This window comes from Nanorana parkeri, unplaced genomic scaffold, assembly GCF_000935625.1.
Source record: "Nanorana parkeri isolate BGI_ZX_2015 unplaced genomic scaffold, ASM93562v1 scaffold192, whole genome shotgun sequence".
Taxonomy (NCBI): domain Eukaryota; kingdom Metazoa; phylum Chordata; class Amphibia; order Anura; family Dicroglossidae; genus Nanorana; species Nanorana parkeri.
Window position 1 is genome coordinate 1,165,596 of NW_017306460.1, and position 26,788 is coordinate 1,192,383.

At 43.8% G+C, this 26,788-nt stretch overlaps 1 long non-coding RNA gene across 1 annotated transcript in view; it reads left to right on the forward strand.

Moving 5' to 3' along the window:
• Window positions 1-11,330, forward strand: part of LOC108786105 — a 13,848-nt gene extending 2,518 nt beyond the window's left edge. The window contains exons 2-3 of the long non-coding RNA XR_001941176.1: window positions 7,034-7,049; window positions 11,321-11,330. This is a non-coding gene — a long non-coding RNA (uncharacterized LOC108786105). The remainder of the gene's footprint in view (window positions 1-7,033; window positions 7,050-11,320) is intronic.
• The last annotated feature ends 15,458 nt before the right edge of the window (window positions 11,331-26,788 follow it).

Genomic DNA, 26,788 nt, shown 5'->3' on the forward strand with positions numbered 1-26,788 from the left:
AATGTGATGTTACGTGGTTTCTTCTATGACTGTCCTGTATATGAGTCCTGTGGCAGCTTGCATTTGGGTTTTGTAATGTGGAGTTCTCGTAGTATCTCTCCCCCTAGACCCCCCGAAATCTGTCAGTATTTGTACAGATGTTTACTGACAATCATTAACTATGGATTACATTGCCCTCCATTAACATGGTGTGTGTGACCCTCTCCCAGCCATGGCGGGTTCCTGGTCTGTATTGTCACACGGTTCTGTAGGTGCTCTGTCCTGACTTTTCTTTTAGCCAATAAAGAACTAGTTATTCTGAGGAGGGGCAAAAAATTTCTGCTACGCACTCCCATTGCAGTTTGTAGGGCATAAAATGCATGCCGCGTGCTTCTATCAAAGTTTATGGGGCCAAAAGCACATACTGCCTCCTCCCATTGATATCTATGGGGCCACAAATGTTTGCTACGCACTCCCATTGAAGTCTCTGCAGTCATAAACATGAAGTTTTCTTTTCATGTGACACAATGCTCAGGTGTGAGCGGACACAACGAAACACTTGGATGTGAATGGTGGCTGATGTGGGTGTGTGTGGTGAGCCGTTCAGAGACTAATATGAGTTGGGTGTATCAGTGTGTATAGTTACTTAAAGAAAAATTATGGGGCGAGGAATCCCTCTCTCCAGTGGTGTCGGGAGGGTTGTGGCTCTAGATAGGCAGAGCCAGCTGTCAATCACTAGGCGGGGTGGTTCTCAACAGTATTGTCAGGATCCGTCCCGGCTGCGGTGCAGCTCTGCACTCTCAGCATATAGCTGGCCCACTATATACTGAGTTTTGGGTCACCTGAGGACATTAGTGTATGGGGAGAACTATGGACAAAATAGGTTGCCCAATAGTTCTCTTTTAATGTAATGTGTTTTTTTATTTTCTATATGTCCAATGGGGAGATTTCACTCCCTGTCTGATACCCCCAGCAGGAAGTGAGGAAATCCCTGGTCAGCAGGATCATTTCCCATCTGTTGGAAGATTTCCCATCTGTTCCTGTTATGATGCCAACCCAAAATTGTGAATTTTTTCTTTCACTTTCTCAGGGCAGGTTCACACCATTTTCCGGACCAGATCTGGTGGGAAAATGTTGTGAACTTGCCCGCAGCTCCAATGCATTCCAGACCAGACCAAATGAGTCATGCGGTATTTTTCTGGTCTGGTCTGGAACGGACTGTGAACAGAGCCCAGAAATACCATAGGGATACATTAGGATGCATTATGGGTCCAGAAACAATCTGGTTTGGAGATGCCGTATTTTTCCGTCTATAATACGCCCCATGTATAGATGAAAGTAGTCACTCGCACTCCATGAAAGTCAATGCTGTTTATTGACTGAGAATTTTACGGAGGCATCCGTTGTCACTACCGCACCCACCCAGTTGGATTTTGTTATTTGTCCGGTCAGGAGTGCGATGGGACAGGAGGATTAAGCCCCCATGTATAGGACGCCCCCCACTTTTCTTACCCAAAATTCAGAAATCAATATTTTCCATGCTTTTTTGCATAACAGATTACATCCAGTTTAAATGTTGCAGAGTAAGACAGACGCTTACTGGTACCGGTATTTGTTTTCTGACATTTTTATGGGCTCCCTGTTGCATCTGGGCACTGGCTACACGCTCTCCGCAGCATCAGTGGACGTCAGGTACATAAGGCTCATGATTGGAGGAAACCTGTTAGCTTGTCTCTGCAATCAGAAGTTTCACTCGTGAGGCTAGTTTGCAGAGGTATTGGCAGTTTCGCAACCGCAGTTCTCCTCTCGGCCCCCCGTGTATAAGACGCCTCTCCATTTTTAGGTAAATATTTTAAAGAAAAAGTATAGTCTTATACACGGGAAAATACAGTAATATGGTGTGACTGGGCTTTCAAGGACAATGGTCACCAGGACAAATGGGGAGGGTGAATCTCCCTAATCGGGGACACACGGCAATGAAAACCTGACAGAGGTCCTAATCCCTCTTCACTTCATCCAAAACTAAACGAAACATTTTGGCTTCAGTTTTTTTAGATTAGACTTTATCTGGAGGTAAATAAAGAGAACTTTGCCATGAAACCATGCGCTCAGGTCATTGCTCCCTGTCCATTGTATTGGGCGGTCGCTGTGCATTGTATTGGGCGGTCGCTGTGCATTGACCAGGAAGTCTGACATTACTCATACTGGTATATTACAGGATGATGAGTGACTCCGGTGAACCATGTCACTGATTGAGTGTCTGTGCAGAGTTCTCGGCCTGTTTAAACTTGTGCATTGATCTAGTCTTAAGGTGCCTATACACCTTACGATTATCTTACGAGAATCGTATGCGATCGACTTTTCGTACGACAATCGTAACGTGTGAATAGAGTGCCCGACCAACAGTACTGTACAATCATACGACTTTTGACAGTCAAGCATGTTTGAAAACTTTGGTCGATCGTAAGATGTTCGCATGGTTGGTGGCTTTTCCGTCCGTCAAAAGTCATACGATTAACACTGCGCATGCACAAACGAAAATAATTGCGGTCAATTACCGCAAGTCGACCAGGTTTTTTTTTTTTAACTACCGCTGATTGAACCTTGCGATAATCGGGGCAGGATGGTGCCGTCGTGCGACGGTTCGATCATCGGACGAAAAGTTTTGTTCGATAATCGTAAGGTGTATGGGCACTTTTATAGTGGTTCCTATGTGGATGCAGTGATCTGATGACTGCAGATTTGTAACTTCCCTTTTCATTGTATTGTATTGTTTCTAGAATTGGTGACAATGTTGATTTAATATCGTACTTTTAGCTCGGCGTGCTTTGCTGCTTTATTCTATTTTGGTCTTTGTTTACACTTTAAGGGCACTTGGAGTTGAAGTTCATGTTAGGAAATTGGGTGCTGAAGCCTTTTCCTGTGGTTTAGGTTTTTTGGTTTTTGGAAAGTGAAGAGTGTGAGAATTCATTTTCAGTAATTGCACAGTTATAAATAACCTCCGAGTCCTCATTGACAACATGGAGTGTGTCTCGGGTTCAAATGGGTTGTCATCTCAGAATGTGTCCTGGGTTAGGCTGGGTTCACACCATTTTCCAGACCAGATCTGGAACCTAGTGCATTGCATTTTTGCCGCGATTGGAATTTGAAATGGTCTTACAGGTGTGTTCCAGTGCATTCCAGACGTTTTTGATGCGTTCCAGTGCATACCAGACAAGCAATATTTTTCTGGTCTGGAACAGACTGCGCCGGTGGGAACTGAGGCCAGAAATAGCATAGGGATACATTGGGATGCATTTTGGGTCCGGAAACAGTCTGGTCTGGAGATAATCTGGATGTGGTGTGAATGGGCCCTAAGAGGGGCCGGAGGACAGATACTTGTGTAAACATTGCCCCCCTGTCCTGCTTTGGTCATTCGGTTTTTATGACCTCATCATGTGTCGTTTGGCGTCATGTGGTCGCTTCTAATAGCATTGAATAGAAAATGTTCATATAATGTTTTTATATATTGGGAGGAAATGTTTTGTTGTGTGAATCTTTTATATTGAAGTAACTGATCCTGCAGATAGCGCAGGGAGAATCCTTGCCCCTTCCTTAAAGCAGTTCTTATGGAAGTCAGGAGTCATTCTGTCCAGTCCAGGAGTCAGCAGATTATTTTTAGGAGCCAGCCCCATTGACGACCACAACTAGAGAACCTCAGAAGTTGGGTGCCAGCTGTAATTTTTTATGGAGCATTGGCGGCCTGACTCCTGGGATTTGTGCAGCTCTGCCTTAAAGGATGAGTACACTTATTCTTTTCACCCAGCTCCCCTGACCTAACAGATTCCACCCTCCTCCTCAACAGATGCATTTATACCAAGATCGGACGCCTGCAACCTCTCTTGGCTGCTCTTGCACAGTAGAGCCCCATAGATGTCTAATTGGGGTTGTTTCCTGGCTACCAGATGGAGGTAGAAGTCTAAAGTTTGGTATACAACCTGCGGGCTAAACAAAGAAAATATAACCTATTCCTCCCTCCATGCTGAGAAATCCCTGCTGTTGGCATTGTATTCTGACAGCAGCCATCTGATTGGCTGCAAGCTCCATTTGGCCGAAGATTTCGCAACATGTTCCTTTGATCTGCTGATTTGAGGGATGGCGGGTGGAAGGGTTCTGACAGAAGCAGGCACTGTGCAAATTTTCCTTATGGACCGGCCAAAATTTGTGTCATGTATACCATAATTAAGACTCTACCGTGCAGGCATGTCGAGAGCTCTGAGTGCCTATGGTTCACTCATAAAATCTCACTCATCGCTGCCGGGCTGTGATATATCTGACTGGTTATTATTATTGTATAGGATTTATATAGTGCCAACAGTTTGCGCAGCACTTGACAATATAAGGAATAAAGGAAGACATTCTAATACAATTGAAGACAAGATGGTAAGGAGGACCCTGCCCCTGAGGGCTTACAATCTAAAAGGGAGGGGAAAGTGATACATGAGGAGGTAGCTGTGTGGGGATAAATTGTTTGAGAACGTGATGGTTCAGTGGCTAGTTTGAGGTGCGATAAGCTTCCCTGAAGAGATGAGGCTTAAGGGATCGCTGAAAGGCAGTCAGAATGGGAGATAGATGGACAAGTTGGGGTAGGGAGTTCCAAAGAATGGGCGATACTCTGGAGAAGTCCTGGAGTCGAGCATGGGAGGTGTTGACGAGGTAGCTGGAGAGCAGGAGGTCTTGGGAGGAGCAGAGGGGACAGTTAGGGGTTGTGTATTTTCAGGCAGCCACAGTTAGACGCACAGCCCACGGACTGTGCTATCTCTTGTGAATGACGGCACTGGCCTCTAGAGCACAGATTGCCAGACACCAGCAATTTCACTGAAAACGCCCATCTCCTTGATAGCAGAGTGGTCTGACGGAGGTGGACCATTCCGCTTTGCATAGTCAGGTGCATACACATGTTCCCATGGAGGATAGAATAAAAGTTTAACATTTTTTGAGAGACTTCTTTATGATTTTCTATGTTCAACCCTCTGGCCTAAAAAAGAGATCACTCCATGGGATCTCCATTTCCAGCCATTGTATTCACATAGCTGGCATCTGCGGCTGTCAGAATTGCAGAACAGTGACTTCAGCTGCTTGGTTGCAGTCACTCTTCGACCAAACTCCATTGAACAATGGACTTTTGCCAAGCTGCGTGATGCCGGAAGGGCTACCTACTGACTGAACTTCAGCCAATCCATCAGGAAACAGCCAACATTCAATCCATGTGTGTCCAGCTTTATGCACTATGCTTGGCTCCCCTGTTTCTTAAAACTAAACTTCCTGATGTGTTTTGTGTTTTTTTTTGTTCCCTGCTCACGTGCCAGCCCTCGGTGCTCTGTGAGGATGCAGCAAAGTGAAATCAGAAGATCATTAGACATTTACTGCTGGTATCTTTGGCACTGTTAGACATAGTACTAGTGTAGATCCTAGAACTGGGCTACATATTCATCTGATATGGAAATCAGTCTGTGACCTCCTAGAGGCCAGCAACTAGAGGCCATGTGTCTCTGCTTACAAGGGCCAGAGATGTTGCAGGCTGAGTCATGTCCTTCCCAATTAAAATGTTAGAGAAGACAAAGCAACTGAGGACCAGCTGCCCCAGACATTGCAATATCCCAAGAGAGCTCACTTGTAAACCAAATAAAATAATCCCGGCATCAACCTTGACTAAAAGCTCTGGAGCCCTTATCTGTTCAGTGAGGTGCATTACATTGCAAATGGAGACGATGAATCTCACCAATGGGGACACTGACGGCAGTAAAAACCTGACAGAGGTCCTAATCCCTCTTCACTCCATCCCAAATAAAAACGTTTTGGGTTCAGTTGCACTTTTTAGATTTGAGATATTTCTGAAGGTAAATAAAGAGAAAACTTTGCCATGAAAGGCATGTGCTCCGTTCATTACTCCCTGTACCTTGTATTGGGCGGCCGCTGTACCTTGTATTGGGCGGCCGCTGTATATTGACCTACAATTCTGACATTACTCATACGTGTCTATTCCAGGATGATGAGTGACTCTGGTAAACCATGTCACTGCTTTTTGCGGAGTTGTCGGTCTGGTTACATTTGGTTACATTGATCTGGTCTAAGGGCAGGTCTACACAATTTTCAGGACCAGATTTGGTCTGGAAAATGGTGTGAACCTGTCCGCAGTTCCAGTGCATTCCAGACCAGACAAAATGAGACATGCAGTATTTTTCTGGTCTTGAATGGACTGCATGTGTGTGAACAGAGGCCAGAAATAGCATACATTAGGATGCATTTTGGGTCTAGAAACCATTTTGGTCTGGTCTGGAAATGATCTGGATGTGGTGTGAAATGGGCCCTTATAAATGTTCCTATGTGGACAGAGCGATCAGTTAACTGCAGATTGTAACTTCCCTTTTCATTGTATTGTTTCTAGAATTGGTGACAACGTTGATTTAATATCATACTTTTAGCTTGGCGTGCTTTACTGTTTTATTCTATTTTGGTGTTTGTTTACACTTTAAGGCACTGCAGTTGAAGAAGTTCATGTTGGGAAGTTGGGTGCTGAAGCCTTTTCCTGTGGTTTAGGTTTTCTGGTTTGGGGAAAGTGAAGAGTGTGAGAATTCATTTTCAATCATTACACAGTTATAAATAACCTCCGAGTCCTTATTGACAACATGGAGTTTGTCTCGGGTTGACTGAGTTCTTCTTCAATGTGGCTCTCCCCCTCTCCAAGGATGTGCGGCCCCAGCTCCTCATGAACAAGCTGTCAGCTAGGAGAACTTGGCTTGGTAACCCCACATGCACATTAATGTGTTTTTAAGATTTTACTCCTGAGTTTAGTGTCACTTTTAAGACTTCCAAAAGCCCGTCCTCTCTGAGTCTGAATGGATGTTTTCCAAATTATATCACAACTTTCATCAATGCACAAGATGTAGGTGAACATTCTTAACTTTCATTATTAGCATTATTAGTAATTAAAAAAAGAGACAATGAGAACATAAGATAGTAAATCCAGGGTTATGATGGCTACTTCATTGGGAACAAAACAAATGGCAGGAAGGGAGGCAACTTGTTTTGTGAAAACTTAGCTTGCTGCAGTAACATTGAAGCATAATGTAGTATCCCGAGCTGAACGTCTCCAGAACTTGAACAAAGTGTATAAACCAGCAGTTGGGGACATTAAAGTGGACCTTTACATTTAAAAATCAAATTCTACCAATGCCTCCCTCCTATGTATGATGATTAATAATAATAATAAGACATGTCAGGAGTAAAATGCTGTGATTCATGAAATGCTTCCATAGCAGGAAGTGACTACTCTGCAAATGTAAGTGCAAATGACTTCAGTTTGCCAAAGCAGTGCACACTGGGAGTGCCTGTCATCAGCAGAGCATTGCTGGGATATCTCATCTGTAATCTCAGGAGGTCTCAGAGAAAGGCATTCTCCTCCCCTGAGATGATGTGCATGGTCACATGTCCTAGTCACATGTGCCAGAAATCCAGGAAGTAATACGAGAGCTAGTAATCTGTCCTTAGTAAACATGGCCACTGTGAGACTGGGGGAAAAAAAAGAGAAATAAGGTATGCAAAGAATACAACGCTGGAAAGTATCTAGAAGGATGTGTTTGTAGAGTGTCATTACTAAACATTTCTAAAGGTGTGTTTGTTGTTATTTTAAAGATATGGGTGAAGGTCTGCTTTAAAGGGAAAAGTTATTTTAGGTTATTTCAAATGCTGATGAAATCACTTACATTGGATGCTGCTCCTTGATGTTTTAAAAGCTTTAGTTTCCTGTAGAATCAGCTGGTCTCCTGAGCACTGGCCCTGATATACTGTTCTGGGTGGCTCCTTTCCTTTGCAGGCTCCCATGGAGACACCCTTGTGTGTTCTAGTAATCTGTGTGTGTCTCCACACACAGCAAGGTAAGACACTCCCCTGATCTCCACTCCTCCCTCCAAGCTGGTAGATGAACAGTTGCTGGAGTCTGTCCCTTGTGATCTTGTACTGGACAGGAAGCGTAGGGTAGTAGAGCTGAGAAACTTGGAAGCCTCTGTTCAGAAATTATGATTGTGTTTGGGCAAAAATGTAGAGGAATGCTTTGTTCTGCTATGTGTATTTCTTTGATTTGGATTAATTACTGAAAACGTTTTGAGAATTTAATACTACTTTAAGACGTTGTTGTTTTACAATGTGATTCTTATTAATCCTTAAAGTGGACCTTTGCCCCCTTTCACTAAAAATCACTTCAGTATGCAGCTTTGCGTGCTGGTATTTAATCATCTTACATTCATTAGTTAAACAAACATATTTTTAATTTGCTTACAAATAGAGTTCATCCACTTCCTGGTCCAGTTCCGGCACAAATTATGTAATGTGCCAAAGCATTGCATCCTGGGAAGATTACATCAGCAGAGCAATGCTGGGAAATCTCATCTGTAATCTCATATAATCTCAGGAAAAGGCATTGTCCTCCCCAGAGATGTCACATGTCCTAGTCAGATGTGCCAGGAGGTATAGGAATATCTAGTAACCTGCCCTTAGTTAAAATGACCACTGTGAGCTTTAATGGGGAAGAAAATATAGATAAGGTATGCAAAAAATGGAAAGCCGGCCATTTATCTTGAAGTATGTGTTTTGTAGATTGTTATTACTAAACATTTCTCCAGGCAAACTACTGAACATGCGTATGAAATGCATGTGATGGTTGTTTGTCTGCCTAAGGATTTGTATTGCTGTCCTTTCAGTCCTTCGATTTACACAGCTCTGTCTCACAGTTCAACCCCATGTAGCAGGTTTGGTTTCTACTTCCAAAAACTCATTTCAAAGAAAATTCAGTGTGATCCGACAGTGAATGGGTGCAGCCGATGAGTGCGGAGAAGTACAGGGAGCTAATCGTGCTTTGTACAATAAATCTGTTTCTTCGTCCTGTATAGGCCAAGTACAACTGTGCTTCAAGGTGTATGTAAAGCAGAGGTTTGATTTTAGTGTTGGATGGAGTGGGGAAGGGTTAGAACCTCTGTCAAGTCTGTATTGCTCTTTGTCCCCATTGGGAAGATTCACCCCTTTATTTCTCCTGTTGACCATCATCACAAAGACAAAGTGAGAAGGAAATCCAGTACTGTAGGGTTGTCATCTGAGGAAAATATAAGGGGAATTGGACAATAGGGACAAATGTTCCTGTAACAGTTTAAAACGGGGAGATTTCATGTCATTTTGCTTTTACTTCTTTAGAAGAGGAAGTGAAGGGATGTTCCCGCAGAGGGACACAGATAATGAGAGTGCTTTAACCCATCCCTACTCTACCCCCAATACAAATAAATTCTTGATACGGATACTGGATTAGTTGAGGTCACCTGTACTGAATATAGACTGTAGACTCCATGATACAATCTCACTGCCCTCAGGCGTCTGTAACCGTTCCATTAGGGAAGAGATGACTGCACATTGTATGACTGTTCTCTTGTGCCTATGAAGAGAGGCTGAAGATGCCTGTAGATGGTAAACATTATACATTGTACAAGGTTTTGTAACCACTCCAGTTGCTACTTACTCCAAAGAGCCCATACCAGCAGTGCTATGGGATCCTCATGGCCATCAGATTGCTGCCTAAATTGGCCATTTTCTGTTATGGCCGGTATAAGGCTGAATGTACGCTATTGTGAGAGCCTACGTTTCAGTCATTGCGAAGCAGCTGGTTCTTTTCTCTTTGATGCAATAAACGGAGGGAAAAAAAAAACAAAACAAAAGAACCGTCGGGTGCCTTCACTATCTGTGCTCATCCATTATCCATGGTTTGTTGGCCTCTGACGTACCCTGTGTTATCATTGTTGTCTGGATCAGGCTAGCCTAAAGGTGCCCATACACTGCACGATTCTCGTACGAGAATTGCGGGAAATCCCGCGATCATATGAGAATCGTGCAGAGTATGGAAGGCGTGCGACCGTTTCTACTGTACGGTCGCACGTCTTCCTTCGAACAAGCCGGGTATCGTACGATTCTCGGCGAGTTAGTGGCCTGCTTATTCGACAATTGCCGAACGGGCTGGTGTGCGCACGCGCACACTGCCGTTTGCAGTCATCGAAAGCCTGCCCCTCATTGCAGTCATCGCAAACCTGCCCCTCAGGGGGGCGGGCTTGCGATGATCACAAGTACGATCTGCCTGTCCAAGATGGGCAGATCGTACATTTTTTAAAAGTACTTTACAACCCTCGCCAGACAAAAGTCTTGTGAGGGTTGTAAAGTGTATGGGCACCTTAAGACATTCAGCAGGCTGAGGATCCTTCCCTTTTACAGGAGTAATCCATAGTACTGATTCTGTCCTAGGTTTCATATTCACCTTGGTGTGTTTGTGTGTCTCCCTCCAAATCATTGGACTCAGGTGTATAAAATCAAGCACCTAGGCATGCAGACTTGTCAAAATGCCCTGTATCGGTCCCGATGCTTGTACCGGTATTGGACATCCCTAGAGTGTGAGCAGCTGAGCTTGTCGCTCTGCGAGTGAGAGAGAAGGCCGTTTATAAGACTGAAGAAACGGTGTGCATATTTCTTCTGCCACAAAAGCTGCTTTCTAGCTGTCGGCAATTATTTTTTACTTTTTTGTACGCTAAATCACATGTGCAGCTTGGTGAACAGACCCAGCACACCAAGAAAAGTCTCCCGTACGGATGTGCAGGAGTTAGGCCATCGAGGACTGGCCAATCAACAGGCTAAATACTCACAGAAGAGGACCAGGCCGAAGATGGAAGCTCCAGAGAAGAGGAGCACAGCGCTGGAGGGGATCGCTTTGGCAGGCAAGTCTGCCATAATGTGCTCATATCCTGTGCATTCTAACACTATTATGGATGAAAGCTCCAAGGGAGCTTAGGCCCCATTCACACCAGATCTGTTGGCATCTGTTTTTCAACGGATGTCAAACGGGAACCCAAAAATGTATGGATAGATTTGGGACTAGTTCACGCTGCTGCGATGCAGTGCGCTGAAAAAAAAATGCAATGCATAAAAAGTGCATGTAGATGCAACGCAGGTGAAAAAATACTGAGCACTTTATCGGCACCGGACATGTTATTTACAATAAATAAAGATTGACACAAAAAAAAAGCAATGCCTGGAATGGAGTATGAGATTGCAAGATAATGGACCTCCGTTGACTTCTGCTTCTGGTGTGAATGGAACCTTACTTCTGCCTTCATAAAAGTAAGCATCATTTTTAAAAATCGCGGACAGCATTTTAATAATCATTACAAGTTTGTGATGTAAATGGATTAAAGGGGAATAAAAGCATGACTGGTGAAGCAACTCTTTTTAAGATAAGATTTAAAAAAAAAAATTTTTTGGAGTCCTTCAGAAGCAGATTGTGGGAAGTTGAATGGCTGAGGCTTGTGAAACGACTTGTTTACACAGCAGGTTTGAAGTAGCTCATCTGTTCAGACATAATTGACTTGGAAGATTTATGAAGCTTGCTTAGTAAACAATAAGGGAGAAAACTTGTCTTGCAATGCCTGTAGGCTGTATGTAAAGTAAGGATTGTGTTGCTTTTAGGTGAAGTAACGCATGTAGTTTCCCTGAGCAGCAAATCCTGAGGTGCAGCGTATTGTTTTCAGAGCAGAGTTACCAAGTCACCAGTTCAGCAATTGATCGAGTGTTATCCCGTGAATGTGTTCCGATGTCTGTGAGCTCTGTGTAAGCTGATCCTCCGTACACATGGAAGGAAGCATTCCAGCCTTGAATAGCTGCTCAATGGACACCTCACCGGCAGAGCCAGGGATACGGCAATATTAAATGCAGTAACATGAGATCTTCATTGGCCGTTTTCAGTGGGAAATCTGTAATCGCACTTTTCCTTCAACATAACATTTTAAATGCTTTCAGTAAGTACAAAAGATTTCCTCCTTCCAATACCTTTCCTACAGAAAGAAGAAAAATGATAGGGCTATTTATCATGTTCTGCTCGCCTCCATACAGTCGTAGCTTTCTCCTATATTCTGCTGCCGCCTCATTGTCTTATTATAGAAGTAGGATTATGTTTAGACTGATTCAGACCCAGTCTGTTTATCTTCCTCCTTCATGCCAAGTTACTGTCCGGCAAGCTGCAGTTTCCTAATATCTGCAGAATCTATTAAGGCGCTGTGTCAGTCAGGGCCTGGCCGTGATTTCCTTGTGTTTATTCCACCCGTGTGCTCTATTATTTGCATGTCCTTTTATTGGTCATCAGTTGTTTCATAGGAGAAAAGTTTATCCCGATTTCAGAGTTTAAAAAACAAACAAAAACATTAATGTCATCCAAACAACTTGCTTTGAGGCCCGGTGCAGACCTACGTGATCCGGGATCGTGCGGTCCTGCACAATGCAGGCAGTGATTGCTGCGCGGCCCCTTTTGATTTCAATGGCATAACATCCGCACGGCAATCGCAGAAAAAAGTTATAAGTACCTTTTTTCCGCGATACACGACGCATACTCGATGCGACTGGGGTGCCATTAGAAAATAATGGCACCCACAGCGCGATCGGTGCAAACCTAGGTGCAAATGTAAAAATACCTGTAGCACGTGGGTGCTCGCAATGACTGCGGATGCACACCTAGGTGACTCCTGACCGCGTGGCAATCCATGGAGGAAAGAACTGAATTACTGGACCCCATGTTGGTCTATGGGGAATCAGATGTAAACAAATGTGTGTCCATTACATCAGATTACCCCTGATCCAGCATGATCAGCTCCGTAGAAGCGAACACTGTTCCGTTTGTTTTTCCTGGCTGGAGTTGGGGGGTAACTGGGTATAAACTGATGCCTGTCTGTTTAGAACCGGTTTCCCATAGACTAACATTGGGCATTGGGTCCGCTTAAGAAACAGGCAAATCCTATTGGACCACCCTTGTGAATGGGGCCTTAAGCCTTCAAATGGCTGGTGTCATAGCTGATCACATGTGGAGCACCATGGTTACTGGAATCCAGAGAGTAAGATGTAAGTTGTAAGGTATAGGAGAGTTACCCATGTAGCAACCCCTCTGTTAAATTGCTGTTGCGCCTTTTTAGGTCCAAAACATTTGGCCCGGCTTCCTAATTGGTCGAGAAGCTGGCCAATCAGGAAGCTGGACAACATTTGTATGTGGATACAATACCTGTAGTTCTTCCAAAGACTTTTGAAGGAGGTTGGATAGGCAGTGATGATTTGGCTGACCTGAGGAAAGTTCTGTGCCAACATTTTAGTATCGGTGGCACCTTGTGCCACATGGGGAGTACAGTAATTGTTATTGAAAGGGTTTCATCTGTTACCTGACCATAGACCTGACTTATCCATAACCTGGCCACTTATTGTGCCCTGTGGGTACATGCACAGAGACCATTTAGATTTTTTTTTTTCTTTTCCCACAATTAGAGCTGGTTTAATAAATGGTGCCAAAGGATAGACTCCCCCAGATTCCCGAGTGTTTAGTGTAGACAGCTGCTGGTGATTTGTCGACTATGTATTAAGCTCTTCCTGCTGGAACAGGGTTTACAGAGATTGTGATCTATGACTTGCTATGAGGTCATCCTAAAAAAAAAAACATGTTTTTATTACCTTGTTATCCAGGTGTCAAGAGAACTGCACCTCTTCATTTGTATAGTCATTGATGTGTACACTGCTGGGCCCTCCAACCAGCCATGATCTTCCTGCCTTCCATAGGGAAGCACACAAATCCAGTGATGTCAGTGGGTCCTAAAATAGGTATGTGATGACAATGGAAAAACGTTACTTAGATGTGTGCTATGGGTGCAATATCAGTATTCCCAAAATGTCACAGATGAAAACATTTTTTTCCTTTCTCAGAATGTAGCCACGGTGTAAGGTTATGATGTCATCATAGTCTTGTACATTGCAATGGGTTCTGGGAGGGCTCCTCTTGTCGTTTCCTTGTCATGTGGAAATGCTGGGAAGCGTTTAATTCGTAACAAGACAAGTATATCCCACAGAGCCAGCAGACGGCTGGCAGGCACATGTTCTTTCACTTAGATGAGCCCAGATAAAGACTGCACACCTCAGTGAACCATCAAACATCAGACTGCTAGAAACATTTTATTAACAATGCAAAACATGTTTTTGAAGGCGCCGTTCAGATGGGGGGTGGCAGGCTTCATGGTGGATCGCTGTTCAGATAGTGGTAGAGCAGTGGCTGCCCAGCATTCAGAAGGTGATACTGCCGCTTGCTCTATTTTTAAATCACAATGGGTATTTTCTATTACAATACTCCACCACAACCAAGTGCCCACGTGTAATAATATTGCAATGATTTCGCTTGGAAACAGGCACGGCCTGACATTGCAAATTGCCACGGCATGTGTCCAAGCATGAGACACAACAGATTTCTGGATTCAGACACATACGAGGGGGAAAGAATGCATCACATTCAAGTAGGACTATGCATACGTGTGCTGCAGACTAGCGTCTAAAAGGTTTTGCCTACAGTTCACCTTTTTAAAGAGAATTCTTTAGCATGTAGATGAGGGGAAAAAAACAGATTCAACTTCAGCTTTAATACAGTCGAGTTAAAAGAGAAGTAAAACCTTTTTTTGGCTTTTTAGTTCTCGTTTGGGTTACAGGAGGACGATTACTATTCTAGCCGGCTATTTCCTGCTATCTGCTGACGGCACAGAGCCGCACTACAGCCGGGAAGGATTCTGACCATGTCTAGATCCACCCTGCCGTCTGACTCTAGAGAGGCAGAGCGAACTGTGCCCGCCCCCCTCCCTTGTCTGTCCCTCCAATGAGTGCTGGAGGAATGGAGAGAGGTGAGGAGGGAATCCCTGCAGAGTGATCATCGGTCACACGATTGCTCAGCTCTCGGTATAGAGCCATCATGTGACTGATGGGATGTCCCATGGCGACTCAAACTATTGGGCAGAATGTATTCTACTCTCCAGATTGTTGTCCTTTTAAGTTCATTAGCCCGGCACAGCTAGGAGCACATTTCAGACCTGTGCAGTGTCCAGCAATGTGGGGACAGTAATCATCATATATGACCGTTTTAGATGTTCCAGTGATCACTTGTAAGGCCTCATTCACACTGCCGTGCATATACGTGCGTATAGTAACATATGCAAATAAATGGCTCCATACACACAGAGCCGCATGGAGCCGTATATATGCGCAAAAACAGAATGGAACCGAGATGCGTCCGGGCAGCATATTTGCCTACAGATCATTACATTTTCCACTAGGAATTATGCATTCTGGGAATGCAAATAGTGCACACATATACGCTCGTATATACGCAATATACAATTTTGCTTGCGTTGTGTGTGAGAATGAGGCCTAAAGGTCCAGCAGTCTTCTTTTTAGGGCCCGTTCACACCATCTCGCCTGCTAAAACATTGCTCACTTATTGCCACTATAGTGTGTACTGGCCCTTTACCGTGTATTTTCTACTTTTGCATTCAAATTTGAGGAAACCCCTCTATCTTTGTGTTCCCATTCACACAGGATACCTTAAATCTTTAAAAAATATTTTCCTTTTTTTAGATGTCAGTTTGGCCGTCTTCAGAGCTTCTCTGTGTACAAATCTCAGGCTGTCCCCATAGGAAGACTAGAGACTCTCTGAGCTTCCTGTTATTAACATACAATGCTTCTAGATCAGGGGTGGGGAACCCTGGCACTCCAGCTGTGGTCAAACTGCAAATCTCATCATGCCTCTGTGAGAAGCTTGCAGTGCCTCATGGGACTTGTAGTTCCACAACAGCTAGAGTGCCAAGGCTGGCCTACCACTTTTCTATATCTGTAACCCTTTGTGGCGACAGTTTCAAATCTGATTGACGATAATTAACCCTGTCTATACTGTGCTGGCAGATTTTATTTATTACAGGTATTTATATAGCGCTGGCAATTTACACAATACTTTTACATAGTTTTACATTCAGGGAAGTCCCTGCCCTCAATCCAAGGTTCCTATCTCGCATGCATACAGGGCCAATTTAGACAGGGGCTAATTAACCTTCCAGCATGTCTCTTGGAGTGTGGGAGGAAACTGGAGATCCCCGAGGAAACCCACTCAGGCACCGGGAGAACATTCAACTAAACCAGGGACCGCCAGTGCTACAAGGCAGACCTCCTTATCAGTAACCTCCCCACCCCCTTGTATAGCAGAGACAAATTCAGTTTAGAGGAAGCCAGTAATATGTAAGCAGCATTTTGTTTGTTGCCTAGATGAGAAACCTATAACAAATCTAAAATGTTTCTTATCCCAATTTGGCTGTAAAAGTGGAAAAACACTTTAGAAAAAAATTCCGATATTGTAAATCCCTACCAGAGTTTGTTTCAGTATTAAAAGGATGTGGAATAATATGAACCTGCTTGACTCGCATGCTCTGAAGTAGACCCTTACTAATTTGATTATTGCATTTACTAATCAGTCATTTGACTTCCTCTGATATCTTCCCCCCCTCCCGCAGGTCAGTCTGGGATCATCAGGAAGTCTGTCTGGGGTACTTGGCAATACTACTCTGGAGATCTTCATTTGTGACTTGGAACATTCTACAGCTCCGTGTCTGTGTTTTGTGAACTCCGTGTTCAGAGTTCAAAGATAATTGAAACTACTCTAAGAAGTTTGGTAAACCACAAGCCCAGAGCAGACAGCGCCTGTCCTGCAGCACATTGTTTAGTGTTGAGTAGTGACCGCTGTGTGCACCATACGGAGGTGATGACTATGCAGTGTCCCCTCAGATTTAGAAATGTGCCCCTTTTATGTGGACTTCCTGTTGGTGTAACTGGAATTGTGTGTTTGATTTTTATGTAGAATAGTTTGGCAATAGCACATTATGTAGAATAGTTTGGCAATAGCACTTTATAAAATTGTCTCTGAGAGGTGAGCTTCAACATTGTGATTTCAATTACTTTTATTGAGTCAGTCTCTTTATAAAAAACATTCAGCACATTAATGTGACTTGACAGGCAGCAGCCTTCATAGTTGTGGCATGGTGTGTAACAATTAGGAGGCTGCAATTCTGTTTGACACTTCACAACCAACCCTTGCTGTGTCTTATATTACTCAGGGCCGGTGACACCAGTTTATGGCAGGTCAGAAAATGAGGGAGCCACAGCAATGACAACACTGGAAAAGTTCCTTTTTAAAAATGATCACATTTGGATTTAACCCTTTTGCTGCCGGTGTTTTGTGAAGTCTTTTTGTGCAGAGGTGTGGAATTCCTATCGCCCGACGCCCGGGGCAGGCAGTTTCGGGCGCCGGGTGAGTAGTTTTTTTTTTTTTCTACATTTAGCCCGGCTGCGGGCAAGCAGCAAGGCTAAATGTAGTGTGGGAGCCGTTTTGTACATTTTGATTTTAAACGGCTGTACAGCCATCCAAAAATCGTAACCTGCCTGAATCACGCTCCCCCCCTCCCCTCTCTCTAGCTCCAGCGGCCGGCCGTGTACTGCTCCCGGCTGCCTGTCTCTCTGCACGTGGTCTTCCTTTTTGCCGTATTCTTCGGAACAGGGCAGAGAACGGTTCTCTGCTCTGCTCCATGTGTGCAGTGACACAGGAATGCAGCCTTCCTGTCACAGGAGAAATAGCACAGTGCTGTGCTAGAACTCCTGTGTTGGAGGTGACAGGATCAATAAAGAGAACCTGTCACTTCCAAAAGCTATCACACAAGGGTTATAACACTTAAAAACATAAACATAACATTGGAAAAAATAATAAAAATGTAAATACATAAAAATAGGGGGGAAAAAGGCGATAAAGTAAAAAAATTATAAAAAAAAATATTACAAACCAAAAAAAGAGTAAAATGAAATCTAAAAAATTAAAACCAATCCCTATCATCTGCAGGCGAATAAAGGTATGCATGGGGCATTGTGTATTTGTGTGGGCGATCCGTTTCCACACGGCAATCGTGCACAAAACCATGTGGATGCCCCCCCTGCTATGCTAACCTTTCAGGCAACGGTCCTTCCCATCCGCCAGTATGGGTGTACCATCTGTGCCTGTGCCATTGTAATCTGAATTTCGCTCTCAAAATTCAAGCACTCGTTAGTCAGCGCAGTCATCTGACAGCACTGACCAACGAGAAGCTCTTCTTGGCATTGCTAAATACGGTTATGGTAAAAAAAAAATTCTTTTTTTGTATCAGGACAAGTAGATCAGGCCCCCTCTTTAGTCCTTTAACAAGTAGTTTTTAATTTCCACACCCCTGACATTGTGCTTGTACATTTTAGGCCTGAGTGACTTAACCCCCCCACCCACCAGAATTAATATTTTCTGAAAGCGGAGATCCTGGATAATAAAATGGCAATAGTTGTAATTTTTGGTCGCACATATTAGCACAAGTGTTTATCAAATCCATATTTTCAGTAAAGTGTTCAAATCCCTGCAAGGCCACACTACCTGCATGGAGTTTGCATGTTCTCACGGTTTCCTCCCACACCCTAAAGACATGCTGGAAGGTTAATTGGCTCCGGTCTAATTCAGCCCCCCCCCGTATGTGTGTGAGATAGGGACCTTAGACTGTGACCCACGTGAGGGCAGGGCCTGATGTGAATGTGCACTGTAAAAGCGCTGCATAAAATAGTCATCGTTGTATAAATACCTGTAATAGTGCACACAAAAACAATATTATACCCAATTTTTGATCAAATATAATGGATGAGATTGTGCTGTGTAAATGGATCTCAAACATGTCAAACTCATAAATTGCGAGAAAATGGTGAAATACTACAGTACCTAAAAGTGTCCCCCAAGCGATGCTTTTGAAGTTGATGGATGATGCCCCAAGGATTATTGCTCTTGCTTCCATGCGCAGGGCGATAACACATTTTTGGCACGGTCATCATTTACGCATGCAGGGTTACCCGACGTACATGTTTACTTTATTGTAGTCACAAGGAGGCAGCCCTTTGGAATGAGTTTACAGCCTCCCGGGGAGCTTTAGCAGCCAAATGCCAGTTTACCAGTTGGTACTGTCGTGGACATATTACAAATTTCCATTGCAGCAAAAGGGTTAAGTCATTGTGCAGTGACGTGTAACAACTTACCAGAAGTCCTCTCTTCAGAATATTTGTGTGTATATTAACAAAAGGTAAAATCAGTATGCTTTGTGTGGGTCAATGCCCCTTTTGTACATTGCTCTAAAGGTATGTGCATGTTGGTGGTGGTAATGGCACATGGGGTTATATACGCGTGCTCTTTCTCTACGTCATCCTCAACCATTGCTCACCAGAGACAGCAGCTCTGGAGCAGGGCATTGGCTCTTCTTTGGTGAGCTTCTGCATGTTCTGGTCTGGGGAATCTGCACTTTGAGTGTTGCCCCCATTTGAGTGTCAGGGAAGGGGGTAGTCCAACCTCTCTCCACGTCTTGGTCTATTGTGGGTGAGCGGAGGTTCTTGGTGGTCCCTGTGGTGGGGGGGCGCATTATGATATTGAGGTTATTGAGGTATTTAGTGAGCAGAGGAGCCGGGTACACCAAGGAGAATGCTCAATGAAAATGAGACATTCACCAAGTGAGCTGTTTACCCCATTAATTTGGTTTAATGGGGTAAACGTTTGTTTGCCCAGTTGTGGTGGACTTTATGTCTGTGACAACTTGGGGCCTCTTCCAGAGACTGGAGGGACTCCATAGGGCAGTGACCCATGTTTGTCCAGCTTTTTAAGGAATCCATGTTGAAACTAGATATACCTTCGGTTTCTAATGGAACCAGTCTTCACTACATTCTTGTTTAGAAACCGTGAAAGCACTGGAAGTGGTGTCCCTGTCCTGGAACGTCTCTGGCATTTTTTTTTTTGGCATTTTTTTTTTTTGCTTTACATCTGATTAAGTAAAATCCATTGGGCTCATTGTACCTTGTAAAGTAGTCGTATGTACAGTACCTGCTTATATTTGGATCATCTCCAGAGCAACTGCAGAATTCCTATAATTTGGGTTGCTCTGTTAGGCGTATCTCAATCACAACTTGATGGTCACTCTCTTCCATTTGTACTCCAAGTAGCCATTGAGGCTCTCCTTCAATTTGGCCAATAGGAAAGTGTGAATGGGGGGTGTAACTGGACCAGAGCAATGCCGCTTTATGGACTTGGAGCCACTTTAGAAGCTACTGGAAGGCCGCAGTTTCACTGTAATAAGGGTCTGCACAGCCACAGGTCCTCAGGGTTGTAGGCAGGTAACGCATACTAGTTGTGATTTAACTTCTCACTTTTTTTTGTCTGCGAATGTTCTCATTCATACAGGTCATGGTATATCTGTAAAAAATAAGTCAAGGCAACTGGGCTTGCTGTATTTTTCTTGAAGACGTTTCACTGGTCATCCAACCAGATTTCTGAATTGAGAAAGCTGGTTGGATGACCAGTGAAACATAAAGAAAAATACAGCCAGTCCAGTTGCCTTGACTTATTTTTTTTACAAATACACTAATTTTCTTATTAATAAACTTCTTTTGATGGTAATATTTTATTGTTAAAAATAACTGCACGGAACTCGCTAAAACCCACGAAGGAAATCGGATTTCACCGTAACGTGAAAGTGGAGGACTATGAATTGTTGTGCAGCGTCACTAAATGGTGCCAGATTGAGGAGCTGTACAATAAGGATTCTGTGTCTGTAATTGTGTGCACTATTAATCGAAACCATATTTGAGATCCTATTAAATGAGATGAGCTCTGATTTTTGTTTCCTATGGAGTCATTTTCACTGAATCATTTAATAGGTTTTACAGCTTCCTGCTCAGAAACTTTTGAATGCTCTGGACTACAGCCCTGAAATCTGAGACGGCATGTATCTATGGGGGTGGGTGAAAAACTGCACATTTTCTATCCTTTTGGAGTAAGGCATGATGTTTGCATTGGCTTTCAGAGCAGGTAAAATATGTGGAACATAGTGGATTAGTAACTTTTTTAGTTTGCAGTTTGTATTCTTTTGCTTGCTTTCTTTTCATTTTTAATGTTTAAAGGCCTTATATTGATTTTACCTTTTTGGTGGTCTGTACATTTTTATGTTTTTACATTGAGCTCGTGAGTTCTTTTTCCATTTGGGTTTATACTACTACCGCATATTTTTTTATTACTTTTAGTATTTTATTTTCTTGGAAGACTTGTAACTGATTTTCCTGGAGCATGCCAACAAAGTGTCTTTTACAAAATACTTTCATACCTGCAGGCTGAAATGAGAAGAGCTGATCTGCCCGTCCATATTTTCCATGTTTTTTCATTTGTTCGGTCTGCAGAGCAAAGCAAAGCAGCAAAGTGCACTTGGGTAGTATAGACTAAGCTACATTTTAAATTGACACCAAACTTGACTTGATTCTTAAAAATACATTCATTTACCTTTTTTAACTCTTTACAAAAATGTATCTTTGTGTATCACTCAGCTGTAGATCCTCAAATCATCTCTGAATTGGTGCTGACACTGTCCTTCCTTCTGGAGGGTGGCTACTTTTTGTTCCCCATGGTCCCTGTGCTCCAAGCTCGCTCCCGTGATGGAATACAAGCTTAGTACAAATTAGTGAACTAAACATAAGATTGTAGTCCATCACTGTAGTGAGCTTAGAGCAGTGACTACTTGACACACACAGGGACCATGGGGTACAAAAGTAGCCACCCTCCTGAAGGAAGGACAGTGTCGGCACCAATTCAGAGATGATTTGAGGATCTACAGCCGAGTGATACACACACAAGATACATTTTTGTAAATAGCTAAGGTACTTGCATGCATTTTTAATATTTAACTCCTGAGTTTAGTGTCATTTTATTTAAAGGAGAACTATGAGGTGAGTGATTTCCACTCATCCTCGTAGTTAGAGCTGACGTGTGACATTGAAACTGTCGCACGTCTGCTCTTGATCGGGAAGTGAGCAAAAACTTATCCTCACTCACTTCCTGATCATCTCACTGCTCCCCACAGGGATTCCTTCCCTGCCCTCTCCGATCCTCCAGTGCTGACTGGAGGAATGGTTGGGGGGCGGGCGGCACAGTTGGCTCTGCCTCTAGACAGGCAGAGCCAGTTGCCAATCAGCCAGCTGGGTGGATTTAGACAGTACTGCCGGGATCTGTCCCCAATGCGGTGCCCTCTGTATATAGTAGGCAATAGCCCACTATATACTGAGCTTTGGTTCACGGGAGGAGGGTAGTATATGTTCTCCTGTGACCGTAGAGGGAACTATGGAATGAAAAGGTTACCTGATCATTCTCTTTCAAGGATGTACCGATGCTAGTATCGGTGCAGATAGCGAGTATTTGGGCGAGTACTCGTCCAAATGCTCAGATACTTGCCCCTGATACTGGAACCCCTGGTCAGTGGGAGATCTCCCTCTGAGCAGCAGTGCTGAGGGAGCATGTAGCCGGCTTCCTGTCCAATCAGGGTGTCTAACGGTGTGTTATGACCCGCCTCCCGGCTTCCTGATTGGCTAGGGCTAGGAACCAGGCTGCCTAGCAACAAGTGAAGCTGGCTTCCTAGCCAATCGGGAAGCTGGGCGGCACCGCATGACCTGCTGGCCGGGTTCCTGATTGGTCAGGAAGCCAGGCAGCCTCGTGAAATGGAAGCTGGTGTTCTTTTGAAAGAACACCGGCTTCCCAGGCAATGGGTCATGATCTGCCACCTGGCTTCCTGATGATCGGGGCAACAGAATTCTGTATCGGCGGGTACTGAAGAAAAATATCGGTACTGGTACTTGATACTGAAAAACCGGTAACGGTGCATCTCCTAACTTTAACGATACAAAATCTATTTCCAAGGCATTAGAAACCCTTCTAGCATGAAGCCTACACACACTTAGTCTTCAGGAACGCACAAAGTGTGTTCATAGCTTTTATATTACATCAGTTTACTGATAATGCTTATCTCAGTTCCTTTCTTCTTCAAAGTGAACATGTGGCCAGGTACTGGACATTAAGTATTTTTACAATTATTTTTAACCAGTAGTAAATGAACTTTAAAAGAAGCCTTCACTGACCTCCTGTAGCTACAGGTACCATGAAGCAATTCATTCTCAAGTCTCATAGCAGAGTCACTGACTTTGGGTTCCAGTTTTGTTTCTCCGCAGCTTTAGCTCAGCGTTCTCCCTCTCCCTGCGCTGACTTGGAAGCATCTTAATGTAAACACGGAATAGGTGCCAAATCGCTGCTCCTTGCAGCACCGGTACATTGGGGAGCCATTCAATCTAAATTACATTGCATTACACCAATGTGTGCATGTTGTGTGCCAATGTCAACAACTCCCTACATGTGAATGAAGTAGCAAGCTGTCCCATTGGCTGTATTAAACATGATTTGTAGGTAGTAAGACATTTAGAACTCTTTTTTTTTTTTTCCCAGGCGGTATACTGAATTTACATATTGGGTGTGTTCAAAGGAATTTGAAGACTGGGGTGTGTTTTAGTGCCTATGGGAACTTTTATCTCAGTCATCAGGAATTACTAAACGGCTGTAAGACATGGCTGACTGCATAAGCTGTTGGCATCTACCTTTTTTTTGCTTTCAGATTTTGTGCTTTCGGCAGCACTTCACTTGATCAAAATCTGTATACCCCAAGCTAGAAGTATGTCCGCTTCATAATTCCTGGGTCTGCTGAGAGGCTGATCAGGGATAGGATGGGACAAGCGCTGTACCTATCCTACATTGTGAGGAAGTGGAGATGCTTCAGGGGAGATCGGGCCGTGTTGGCGAAATCAAAGGTGTGTGATGACAGTTTCTGCTAACAGCTACCTCTTGAAGCTGTTAGTGCGTTTTGTTGTTCCCGCAGCTTTGCTTCAAGTGTCTGGATCTTATTACTTTCCCAGAGATTGAGAACAAAAAATGTATTGCAGTTTATTCTTTTATTTCATCTGAGAATGTGTTCTGGTTTCAGAATCCCTTCTACATAATGATTGATCAGTGTAGGTAGGAGGAAGTGGTGAATATGATTCCTTTACTTTCCACTTGTGTCTGATGAAACATTTTCTCAGCATCTTGTACACGGACTCTTTTACAGACTAGAACTACACTTTGTGATTTCTAGTCTGGCCGTTGTGCAAAGTCAATGTGATCTTTGTGTTATTTAATGCCTTCAAGTGTATTTCTGCTTGCAGTCACTTTTGAGGAACCCCACTATGTTTCTTATGGGCTCCCATTCACACGGCAACAAAAAATAATCTATTTCTGACCTCTCGTTGTTTGAAATTGTTCAGGATAGTTGCAGTATGCTCAAACAAAAGGTCTGCTCCAAAGTACAATTAGGGCTCGTTCACACCAGTTGCTGTGGTTGGCTTTTTTTTTCTGTACTGGATCAAAACCAGTCACCTCATGGGGCACACGGGAAAACAATTATTCTCTGTTCACATCACCACACAGGTGTCCTATGTGGTGCGGAAAAATAGTTATGCTGCATTTTGGCAAGCACACTGGATGCCATCGGAGGCCATCACCGCGCAGCACACTGCCTTGCTGTTTGGAGACCCTATAAAGTAAAAGCGCACAAGTGTGTAACACAAGGCACTGCCACCCAGCGGACTTCAGCCACAGTTTTGCTAAAACAGCCTTAGGCCCCTTTCACACAGGCTGATCAGGAGAGGATCAGTGTATGGATCCCCCTCCTGATCACCCCAGTACAGAGCGGATATCACCATTGTAACATCTGTACAGTGTTTTTTTGGGGGGGGTTTTCCCACCATCTTGCAAAGTAGGAAAAAAACTGCAAGTATTGGTCTATGGGGAATCTGATGTAAATAGATGTGTCCGTTTACATCAGATTACCCCTGATCCGGTACAGCAAAACAGATCTCCTGATCCGTTTGTTTTTACGGACCTAGCTGGAGGCGGGGTAACCCCGGGTGTAAACTGACGGCTGCCCATAGATTTGCATTAGGAATCCAAACGGGTCAGCCTGAAGAAACTGACAGGCGGACCCAATTGGATAAAATCACAAATTGAAAAAGCGCCACTACTGTAGAAACCCACTCGCGTTACTAGATACTAGATACTCTAGGTGCCAGGTGACACCCTCAGATGAAAATGCCATCAATATGCTGTCCCTCCATCTACCCTACCACCATATCTTTGTGATATACCTGCTCGGCACAATCCATGCTTAAGCACAGCCCCTAAGTGGGAGTGTCCTCCTAGACCCGACTCCCCCACCAATCACATCCAGTCTAGCAAATGGTTGACTCCTCCCAGCTGTCAGATTTAAACACTGGCAAGACATCCCGCCATCTCTACTGCATTCCTCACTTAGGCTTGATAAAGAGGCAGAGCCTCGAAACGCGTAGCCGCCGGCATTGGACACTATTCCTGTCCATCTCGTTCATTCCCCTTCGTTTTTTTTTACATCCTCGAGATACCGCACGTATTGACTCCTTGGGTCCCCGAACGGTCCGGCGTTTGACATCGCCGCTTATCCATGCAGCCGGGGCTCAGCCTGGCCAGCTGGGACCGCGGTTTTTCAAACTATCATCCCTGACAGCTATCAGACTGTTCTCCAGCACCTCTAGACCAGCTGACACGCGATACGCTGACATCAGTAACGTGAGTGGGTTTCTACAGTAGTGGCGCTTTTTCAATTTGTGATTTTATCTGTGTACTCACAGGGTTCCTCTCCCTGTTTCTGACAGCCTGCACACTGTACTCCTGTTTACTCACGGTTTCGTAACACATAATTTATAGCCTTAAACAGGTTTTTTTACCCAGCAGTGAGTGCGCTGTAGCCTTTTTGTTGTATTTATTTGCTTGTTTTGGACCCAATTGGAGCGGCCTTGTGAAAGGGGCCTAAGAGGGACGAACTAACGGAAAGGGCATTAACATACAATGTACCACTCAAGCCTTAAAGTGGACCTTTACACTCAAATGAAATTCTACCAATGCATCCCTCTATATATGATGATTAATAATAACAGACATGTCGGGTGTAAAATGCTGTGATTATGAAATACTTCCACTTGCAGAGCATTCACTTCCTGCTTTGAAAGGGCAAAATGACTTCAGTTTGCCAAAGCAATGCACACTGGTATTGCTTTGTCATCAGCAGAGCATTGCTGGGAAATCTCATCTGTTATCTCATGAGATCTCGGGGAAAGGCATTTTTCCCCCCTGAGATGATGTGCATGGTCACATGTCTAGTCACATGTGCCAAAGCTCCAGGAAGTAAAGTGAGAGCTGGTGATCTGCCCTTAGTAAACATGGCCGCTGTCAGAAGCCTGGGGAAGAGAAATAAGGAATGCAAAGAACACAAAGCCGGCAATTATCTAGAAGTATGTGTTGTAAATTGTCATTACTAAACACTTCTAAAGGTGTGTTTTTGTTATTTTAAAGATATGGGTAAAGGTCCAACTTTAAGATCTTTTAGGGCTCACTCACGCCAGACGCTGTGCGGTGCCACTGCACAATGTCAAAGTTCTGATCCCAGGGCATTGCATTGTGTCCTTTTTTTTGTTGTTTTTTTTTTTCCGTCAAAAAAAAGTTCATTGCAATGTCATAAGTGACATTTCATTCAGTTCTACAGGCACAGCGGGCACAAGGTGGTTTCTTTTTTCAGTGCACACCACCACGTTCCTACCGCAACCCAAAATATTCTTAACTGCGTTTGTTTATGCCTTTTTATATTTTTATTGAAGAAAGCATAGAGGCAGCCATTACTGACATCTTATTGTGCAAATGCTATAGTTGTGTCAATGACCCAGATCAAGAATGCAGATGAGGACTTGTGACTTTAATATGGCTGCCCTAATATGCATTTTTCTTAGTATTGGCACAAGAAGTGGAAAACCATTGTAGGGCTGCAACAACTAATCGACATAATCGATTATAATCGATTATTGAAAAAGTTGTCAACTTTTTCAATAATCGATTAATCGGCTTCCGATCAGTTGGCCCTGTTCACGGCTCCACACA